The sequence below is a fragment of the Mustela nigripes genome, chromosome 1 (genome assembly GCF_022355385.1).
Source record: "Mustela nigripes isolate SB6536 chromosome 1, MUSNIG.SB6536, whole genome shotgun sequence".
Lineage (NCBI taxonomy): Eukaryota > Metazoa > Chordata > Mammalia > Carnivora > Mustelidae > Mustela > Mustela nigripes.
Genome location: NC_081557.1, coordinates 124,588,682 through 124,598,627, shown reverse-complemented (window position 1 = coordinate 124,598,627; position 9,946 = coordinate 124,588,682). Strand labels below are relative to the sequence as shown.

At 37.8% G+C, this 9,946-nt stretch overlaps 1 protein-coding gene across 2 annotated transcripts in view; it reads right to left on the bottom strand.

Moving 5' to 3' along the window:
* Nucleotides 1–9,946, bottom strand: part of MMAA (metabolism of cobalamin associated A) — a 63,600-nt gene that overhangs the window by 12,879 nt on the left and 40,775 nt on the right. The window lies entirely within an intron of this gene.

Genomic DNA, 9,946 nt, shown 5'->3' with positions numbered 1-9,946 from the left:
AAAAAAAAAAAAAAAAAAAAAAAAAAAAAAGTGATTAATAGCATAGGCACTTGAGGCGTAAGCTTGGATAAATGTAAGCGTTCAGTGGGCTCACCCTGGAACATAGATATATGCAAAGAATGTGCTATAAGCCCACCATTAATTACCACCACCACGACCACCACCATCACCCCGGGCCTTCATGTGAAATGAACTATGAGGTTTGTATGGTAACTAGGTCACTGTCTTTCCAAGTAGGACCCAAACCACCTGGTACCTACTAAAATGCATATTCCCAGGCCCATACATCAGCATCTCCATGGGTCAGAAAGTGCACTGAAGTCTGAATCACTATGGGATTAGATGAGGATGCTTTACTTAGATTTACTGATACTCTCCACCTCAAACTGTATTCAACACTGAAAGCTGACACAGTCATGGAGAGTTAGAAAAGTACGGAGGGTACGAGCCACGGCCACAGTGAGTCTCTGCCATGTCGGCTATCATGCTGTTGACCACTCTGGGCCTCAGCACCCTCTTGAGTTAAGAGAACAGGACCGCTGTGAGAATGAGTTCAGTTAAAGAGCCTGAAGGCTCATGTAAAGAGCCTCCTGTAAAAAGCCTGGACCAGTGCCTAGCATAGAGTAAGAGCTCAATAAACATTAGCTTTTATTATGATACCAATTTGTAAAACATTAGTTAAAAATTAGGTCATACACCTAGCTTCCAGTGGCAAACTGAAATTTACATGAAAATGATACATATGGCCTACCAGATTTGGGTTTATGATTATTTGAAAATTTGGGTTTTCAATTATCTCATAGCTGAATGAAATAAACTACTTTATTACTCCAAAGTTCCTCTCTAAGTTATATTTCAAGGCCAATCAGCATGAAATTAATTTTACTAAATAACATTCTCAAAGGAAAAAGAAGACATATTTTAAGTTTTTTTTATTGTTAAAACTATAACTGCTCATCATTTTTCTATGGGGGGGGACAAGAGAGCATTATGACTTCTTTTTTGACAAAATTAGTCTTATTCTAAAAGGACAGTTTGTGGAAAACTGTATAAAATGGCTCTAAAAAAAAAAAAAACAATTTAAAACATCCACTAGCACCCTTCACACAAAGGCATTTAAAACAATACAGTTAAGAGAGGATCTATTTTGGAAGTTCTCTTTAAGCACACTCCTCAACAATATCATTGCCATCACAACAGCTTGGAAGCTCATGGGAAAGAACTGTATTTTTACTTAGCCACTATTTTCTCAGCATGTACTGCTTTTCAGGTCCCATTCTAGGTTTAAGAATCATAGTGATGACAGTGTTACTGTTGGTGATGACAATGACATTTACTATGTTCCAGTCATTCTACTGCGACCTTCTATATTAGTTTCCTAGGGCTGCTGTGACAAATTACCACAAACTGGGTGGCTTAAAAAAAAAATTATTCTCACTGTTCTGGAGGCTGGAAGTCAGAAATCCAAGTGTTAGCAGGCCTGCACCCCTCTGAGGACTCTCCCTGTCCCTCCTAGCACCTGGTGGCTCCGGGTGTTCCTTGGCTCACAGCTGCACCACATGGCCTTCTCTTCTCTTTGTGTCTCTCCTCTGTGTGGAGATCTGTAACTCAGTAGATCTGCTCAGATAATCCAACATGATTTCATCTCAAGATCTTTAATTTCGGGACATCTGGGTAGCCCAGTTGGTCAAGTATCTGACTCTTGGTTTCGGCTCAGGTCATGATATCAGGGTGATGAGACTGAGCCCCGAGTTGGGCTCCATGCTGGATGTGAAGCCTGCTTAAGATCCTCCCTCTTCTTCTGTTCCCCGCCCCTCGTCAACCTGCTTACACACACGGTGTCTCTTAAAAACAAAATCCTTAACTTAATGGCAACTGTCATCTGTAAAAACCCCTTTGTCCAAATCAAAGTCACATTCACAAGTTCCAGGGATTAGGACATGGGTATATCTTTTTGAAGGCCACCATTCAATCCACTATACCTTCTTAGGAGGACTGTCACATTATATCACTCTAAATGACATAATCCCAGCACTTCAAAAGCCCACAGAATAATAAACACCATGTCCAAAAAAAACCCACAAAGTGCTGTGGGAACAGACAAAATTATAGAAGCTAACTCTCCCTAGGGAGTAGAAGGTTCAAGTCATGGAGGGGTCAACGTCAAGGCTGGGTCTGAAAGGATTAAAAAAAAAAAAACACAACAAAAACAAACAAACAAAAAAACTAGAGGAGGCAGCCTTCCAGACTGAGGACTTACATGTACAGTCACAGCTGGAACCTGGTCTCTTCCCTGCCTTATCAAGAGAAAATTGAGCAGTTCAGTGAGACAGAAGCCTGGTGTATATACGGAACTAGTGATAGGAAATGAAGCTGGACCAGGATGTAAATGGAGGCTCCTTACTGACAGTGGAGAAATGACAGAGATCTTTACAGAGATTAGTGACATAATCAACTTGGGTTTTTAGGGAGATAACACCAGGAGCAGTGGTGAGAAGCCAAGAGGAATCCAACCCAGGTAACCTAACACCCAGTTCAGGACACCCTAGCAAAGACTCAAAAGAGATGAGGAGGACCTGAACTTAGGCAGGGCATTAAGGGAAAGAGAAGTCAGATTCAAGACCCTGTTGTCCACTTTAGAATCCTCAAAGCTCACAATGGAGGCTGGCACATTGTAATTGCTGAAAAACAAACAAAAAAGGCTGCTGACTAGAATCTATTTCATTTCTCACCAGCCTGTTACTCAAGAGCTTATAAAACATTTCCAAATACTTCTCACTTTACTCTCTCAGAAAATTTTATGACAATTATTATTATTATTATTCCTCATGTAACAAGAGTGAGTTAGGTGACTAATGTCATAGCCAATGAGAGGGCCAGGACTCAAACCCAGGTCTTTTGATTCTATGGCACTTTTTCTTAATAAGTTATTTCAGGATCAAGGAGGAGTCCTTTTGCTAAAAGGTAAAGAGATGTTAGTAACTCTGTCCCTCCCAAAGCATCTTTTAAAAAGTGTGCAGTGAGGGTGCACACTCCTGCTCAGGAGGTTAATTGTCTGACTCTTGGTTTTGGCTCAGGTCATGATTTCATGGGTCATGAGATCAAGCTCAGTGGGGAGTTTGCTTCAGATGCTCTCCCTCTGCCCCTCCCCCAACTCTCTAAAATAAATAAATAACATTTTAAAATTAAAAAAAGGAAAAAAAGTGTGCAATGAGAGTGATGGCATTAGAACAAGCCAAAGAACAGAGAAAAAGGAAATGATGAAGAGGAGACAGAAAATTCTTACTACCAAACCTAGTTCTCAGGGAGAGGAGACATTTCTCGCATAGGAAAAATGCTATTTATGTTGTCTAAGAAAAAAATATAACTATCTAAAATATTCCCTTTAATTAACAAATTTTACCATGACTACCTCTCATTACCCAACAAAGCTCTGATCAAAAAGAACAAAGTAATATGTTGTTGAGAGAGAAACAAGATTATAAAGCATTAATTCAACAAATATGTGACCATTTACTATGTGCCATGCAATAGTCTCGCAAGGCGGATACAACAATGATCAAAACAGAACAAAGTTCTTGACCTCATAAAGCCAACATTCTAGTAAGGGAAGACAGATTATAGATGTATATATAAGACAGCCAGTGTGGCTAGATGTGAATAAGGAAGAAGGAAAGTTTAAGGCCAAAGAGGGGGTCATATATACAGCTATAGGTATGACTGGCAAACTCTGACTGTGAATGAGAATGGAAGCAGTAGGACAAAGGAGAACCTGATTGACTTCTGTTCTAAAGGGATCTGATGGGGATGCAAGAACAGAAATGGGGAGACCGGCTAAGATTACTTGTAATTACATGCAATAATGCACATGAGAACTGAGGAGGACATGGACCACGTAGGGATGGTGTTAAATCAAATTCTGGGTGAACTCTAAAGGACCTGCTAATAAATGAGATGTGGGATGGAAGAGAAAGAGAGCAGTCAAGAATTCAGCACAGGTTTTACCCTGAGCCACAGCAAAGATGGAGCTTCCCTTTAATGAGCTTGGAAAGACTTCACAGAAGGTCAGGTTTCAGGTAAGATCAGGCACGTTTAGTTTCTGATACATTAAGTTTGAGATGCCTACCAAACATCCAGGTGGGATCCTGAGTGGGGAGATGCATTACTAGCATAAGGAAGAGGTCAGAGCTTACATGTAAATTTGAGAATCATTCAGTATTTAGGTGTTAATTAAATCCATGAGAACAAATGAGATTAGAAGAGTGGCTGAAGACAGAGGTGTTATACCATTTCTCATAAAGTTTTACACATATACACACAGAAATACATGTCAAAATGTTAATTTCATCTATAGGTAAGTGGTATTACAGTGCTTACATGTTTTTTGGCTAATCATATTTTTCTGTTGTAAGCAGAATAATGCCCCCCTCCCCAAGGATGTCCAAGTTTTAATGCCTGGAACCTGTGAATATGTTATGTTAAATGGCAAAGGGGAATTAAAGTTGCAAAAATGCAATTAAATTTTCTAATGAGCTGACCTAACAATAAAACAATTATCCTGGATTATCCAGGTGGACCCAAAATAACACCAAAGTCCTTTAAAGAAAGAGGAAGGTGGAAGACCAAATGATATCAATGTGAGGAAGATTCAGCCCACCGTTGCTGAACCTCTAGGATAGAACAAAGGGCTACCAATGCCTTGATTTTAGCCCAGTAAAACCAATATCAGACTTCTGATCTACAGAGCTGTAAGATGATAAATTTGTATTTTTTTAAGCCATTAAGTTTGTGGTTATTTGTTGTAGCAGCAAAAGAAAACTAATACAGTTGCTGTGATTAAAAATAAAACTTTTTAAAAGATAAAACATGGAATTTGTATATTTTCAATAAGAAATGTCTAATAACTGCTTATGATTTAATTTTTACCTCTGACTGCACCTATAACCTATAACTTGCTTCCTTCTGCATTGAGATTTCTTCATAATGTGAGAATCAAAGTTGATGAGTCCTTGAACAGTTACTATGACCGTCAGCATGCATTACATTCAATGTATATTTGTATGTCAGTTTCTAAATTAAACATAAAACTAGCACATACACTTAAAAACCTAGTAAAAAGAATTATGTACAAAGTGAAAAAAGTGATAATCATGTTTTAGCCATGCTTCTATGCACAGACATTCTATCAGAATCACCACTTTAAGATACAAAGTTCAATAGTACTCTGAAATGATGTGATACACGAGGGCAAGTAACCATTTTGAGCACAGTAGCTTAAAAAAAAAAAAGAGTCTAGGGACACATGGGTGGCTCACTGGGATTAAGCGTCTACCTTCACCCCAGGTCATGATCCCAGCGTCCTGGGATCAAGTCCCACATTGGGCTCCCTGCTCAGTAGGGAGTCTGCTTGTCCCTCTCCCTGCCACTATGCCTACTTGTACATGCTTTCTCTGTCAAATTAAATAAAATCCTTAAAAAAAAATAAATAAAAGTCTATATGCTCTAACAAAAATTAGGCATCTAGAATGCTTATCTTCCACTTTTTTGCCTGACAAAGTCCTACTCAGTTCAAATATCCCCTCTTCGAGGACACACCTTCCCCCACCTCTCTCAGGCAGTCAGTTGTTCCATCTGCAAAGCTCCACAGCCTTTTATTCATCTTGTTTTCTAATTTATCTATTTACAGATCTCTCCCCACCAATTCTCATCCCTCAGCCTAGCTTATGATCCTCCCAGAGAAGAGACAATGTCTGATACTTAGTTTCCTCAGAATCCAGTAGTGTTAGGCACATCGTAACCTGTTCAATTTTTTTAAGGTTCATGAGTGGATTCTCTATTTACGTCGACCTAATATACTAGAAAGGAAAGTTGGAGTAACATCCTTATCCTGTGTGATCTGACAATCTTTACTAAAAACATTCTATCTTCTAAGTTCCCTGTTTGGAATCAAGGCACCTTTGACATCTAATGTTCCCAAACAGAAAACAGAAAAATAAGTTTGCAAGGAATCAAAACCCAGTAACAAGAGCTTTACAAGATGAAAATATGTCCACTTATAATAATGTGGACATATATAATATATATATCTATTATATAATATAGTATGCAATAATGCAAGCAAACAATATTCCCTAAATAAATATAATAATGCAAGCAAACAATATTCCCTAAATAAATGAGGTAAATAAAAGTCATCTAGTAAATAGCACAGAGGTTGTTCTAACATTTAGGGTAGTTATTTTTTGCAAAAATTTAATCAAAGTCTTCCACAGAAAATCCATGCCAACTACCTGACAAGCTTCTGGTTTATACTGCAGGGTTTATCACAATTTGGGATTGTGAAGTTCTCTGTCCTTTGATGCCAATACATATCTTTAAAAACCTTTAAGTGAAAAAGAGCCAGGAAAAGGATGATATCATTTTCCCCCATTCTTTGCCAAAATCAAAAACTATCCAGATGTACATAATTCAACGTTTTTACACCTTCAAATCTTTCCACGGGGGCTGATTTTCTTGTTGTCCCCAAACCTTCTGGACCATGTGAATGGCTGAACAGCAGCTGCTACCTTTCATTGACCATTTATTATGAGTGAGACATTTCTGCATACACTTCTTCAGCTAAGCCTCACAACAGTACACAAGATTCTATTCTATTTTACAGATGAGGCTCAGTAAAGATATATTGATTGACCAAGGCCTCATGACTAGTGGCAGAACTTGGGGAAAACTATGGATTTTAATAATCCAGATGTACGTGAAGAAAGGTGGTGTCATGTCTCACCAAGGGAATACCAAATAACCCTCTATATTTAAAAATGGAATGATTATGGCAAGCCGTTTATCTTCATTTTGTTTTTTTTTCTTTTTTCCTTCAGGCAAAATGAGATATTGGTTTATGTTTTCTGTGCAAACCTTATTAGGACTCCCAATAAAGTATAAGGTGACAGAACAGACCAAATTTCTACAATTTTTAAATGTTTTTCACTCCACAGAGAATAATCCATACCTGATAATTAAGTGCATAACATGAATTCATCAATTTAACCCCAACCAGATTTTAAAGAAATCCATAATTTCTTTTAAACCATGTAACCCATCCTTGTATGAACAACTCTCTACCCTTTTAACATGTCACTGGCAGAACAGACTAAGTCTACTAGAGTGACAAAATCATGGAGGTAGAGACTTCCCATCTGCTTGTGTAACTAACCATCTATTCCTGCTTTCTTATGGAAAAAAGTTTTAAAACTTAGCCAATAATCAAATCAAACTGTTTCAAAGAATTTTTATGATTCCCGAGAATCATGGAGGTCTCATCCTACAATTTTGAGTACTACCAAAACACAAGAGAAATCTCACAGCATTTACAACATTAAGATCCCTCAAAGCACTGCCATTCTTAATAAACCAGAATGTTAATTTATTAATACACAATGAAAAATGTCGAGTGGGCAAAAATACTAAAGTGAGTAGGTAAGTGAACCCCCCTCTCAGGCAAAAAGGTTTATATGGACAGCAGCATTTTAAGATTCACATTTGTTTTCCTCCAGTCTCTTTTTATTTATTATTATTATTTTTTTTTTTAGAGAGAGCAAGCGCCCAAGTTGTGGGGGTGAGCAGTGCAGTGGAAGAGGGAGAGAGTCTTAAACAGGCCCTATGCCCAGCATGGTGCCTGAAGTGGGACTCTCTCTCACCACCCTGAGATCATGACCTGAGTTGACATCAAAAGTTGGGAGGCTTAACCCACTGAGACACCCAGGTGCCCCTCCAATATCACCTTTATATCCATCCCCTCTTCCCCACCTTCCTTCCCACATTTCTCTACTATAACGGCTTTCAAGCTTTGATCAATGTCCATAGGAAGAAATGCATTTCCATTAGTTAACACATAAGAATATAACTGAAACAAAAGTTTAACAAAATATTTCTTACTGCTAGTACATGTGATATACTCTAATACATGGGATATACTCTAATTTATCTTTTCTATTCTGTTTTTTTTTAATGCAAATTGTAAGCTACCACAGGAAAAACGTTAGGTTTGAAAAATGCTGATCATAGATACCTCTATGACCATTATTAACTCATCTTCCATAGTACCACTTATCATAAAATGCAAATCTATTTTACTCATCTGCTTAAAATACATAAAAATTTCCCTCTGCTTTAATCTATAAAATACATATATAAATTAATCAATTAAATAATTTTTATTTAATTAAGCCATTCATGTACTCAGCAACTATTTACTGAGAACGTACTGTATGCTAGGTACTGCGCTATACTTTGGTATATAAGTCCAACATAGGTCCTAATATTGTCAAGTCTACAATCCAGCTAAGACAGTTATTACGAAAATATTACACACTCTTTAGGAGTGCTCTTATCCAGCTCTCCAACTTAATTCATTCCCCCCTTCACTTTTGCCACCCTGCTGTTACTGTTCTGATTTGCACACAAGTCCCAGAAAAACCACACACCCTGGCCATTGTACACGATGTTCCTTCTGTTTAAAATGCCCTTCTTTAATCATCTCACAAATTCCTCTTCAGCCTTCAAGAATCAACTCAAGTGTCTCCTCTAGAAACAATTCTCTACTCCCCCTTTCCATGCCATTTCTGTTGTCACTACCTCTCTTGTCACGTACAGGTCACATCCCTCTATTACAATGCTGGTCACATTGTTTTGATTTGTTAGTCTTGCCTAGACTGTGAGTTATCTTTGTACCCACAGCATAGTTCATTGCTCACAGAATAAATTAACATATACTATAATTATGTATGGATCAATAACTCCATTATGCTGATTACTCAATTGATGTTTGAAAACATACATTTTTCCATATTTTTACAGTAAATATATATTTATTTTAAGGATTTTCTCTTTAAAGTCTTATTTCAATATATGGATATTTCCCTTCATTAAAAATTTGCTCAGCAGCAGCCAGTCTGACTTGGGATATTTGTCTTGAAATTGATCCAATGAATATTCTCAATTTCAATAACTACTCTGGTAAGAGAAAGCATATAGGATTTCCAAAATCAATACATTAGGTCAGTGTCTACAGCACGGCACACAGTTCATACAGGCAATGCAGTGTTACACCATGTGTTTCCATTTCTCAATGCTTTTTTGATTTGAAGATAAACTGTCAGATGCCATTAATTTGTTTACCATCTCCCACCAAACCCATAGAGGGTTTTACATTGTACTTTTCCAATAATCTCAGGAAATTTTGGTAGAGCAGAATGACTTTTTAAAGAGAATCTTTTTTTTTTTAAAGATTTTTAAAAATTTATATATTTGACAGAGATCACAATTAGGCAGAGAGGCAGGTAGAGAGAGAGGAGAAAGCAAGCTCCCTGCTGAGCAGAGAGTTGAATGGGGGGGGGGGGGGGGGGGTCCCAGGACCCTGGGATCATGACCTGAGCAGAAGGCAGAGGCTTAACCCACTGAGCCACCCAGGTGGCTTTTTAAACAAGCAACCTTTAAATAAGTCATAGCTATATTAGAGTAACACCAAATACATACTGAACTCATGCAGGGAATATTCTAAGGTTCTCTATCCATGTTAACTTTTATCACTTTTTCAGTTAAGACGCAGACTTCCCAATTTTTACTTCTAGGTTTCTAAATCTGCGTGGGAAATCTCTATTTTTCTCAAGTTCGTCACCGTTAAACATTTTCATTCATTCCCATTTTTACCACTGAAGTTCAAATCCAAACTGGTCTTAGGGAGCCCTATTAGAGCTTAGAGACTTAGAGATCCCTACATCTGAGGGACCCGCATGCCCACATGGCAACAGGCAGTCAACGGGGCAAATGTTTCAAGCACTCACTAGCCCTTTCCATGCCAAATACAGACTTTCTTTAGACATCCCAAACATCTCAAGTTGAGATCTACATTTCTTATTATATAATGTTTCATGTCTGTTTTGCCTCTAAT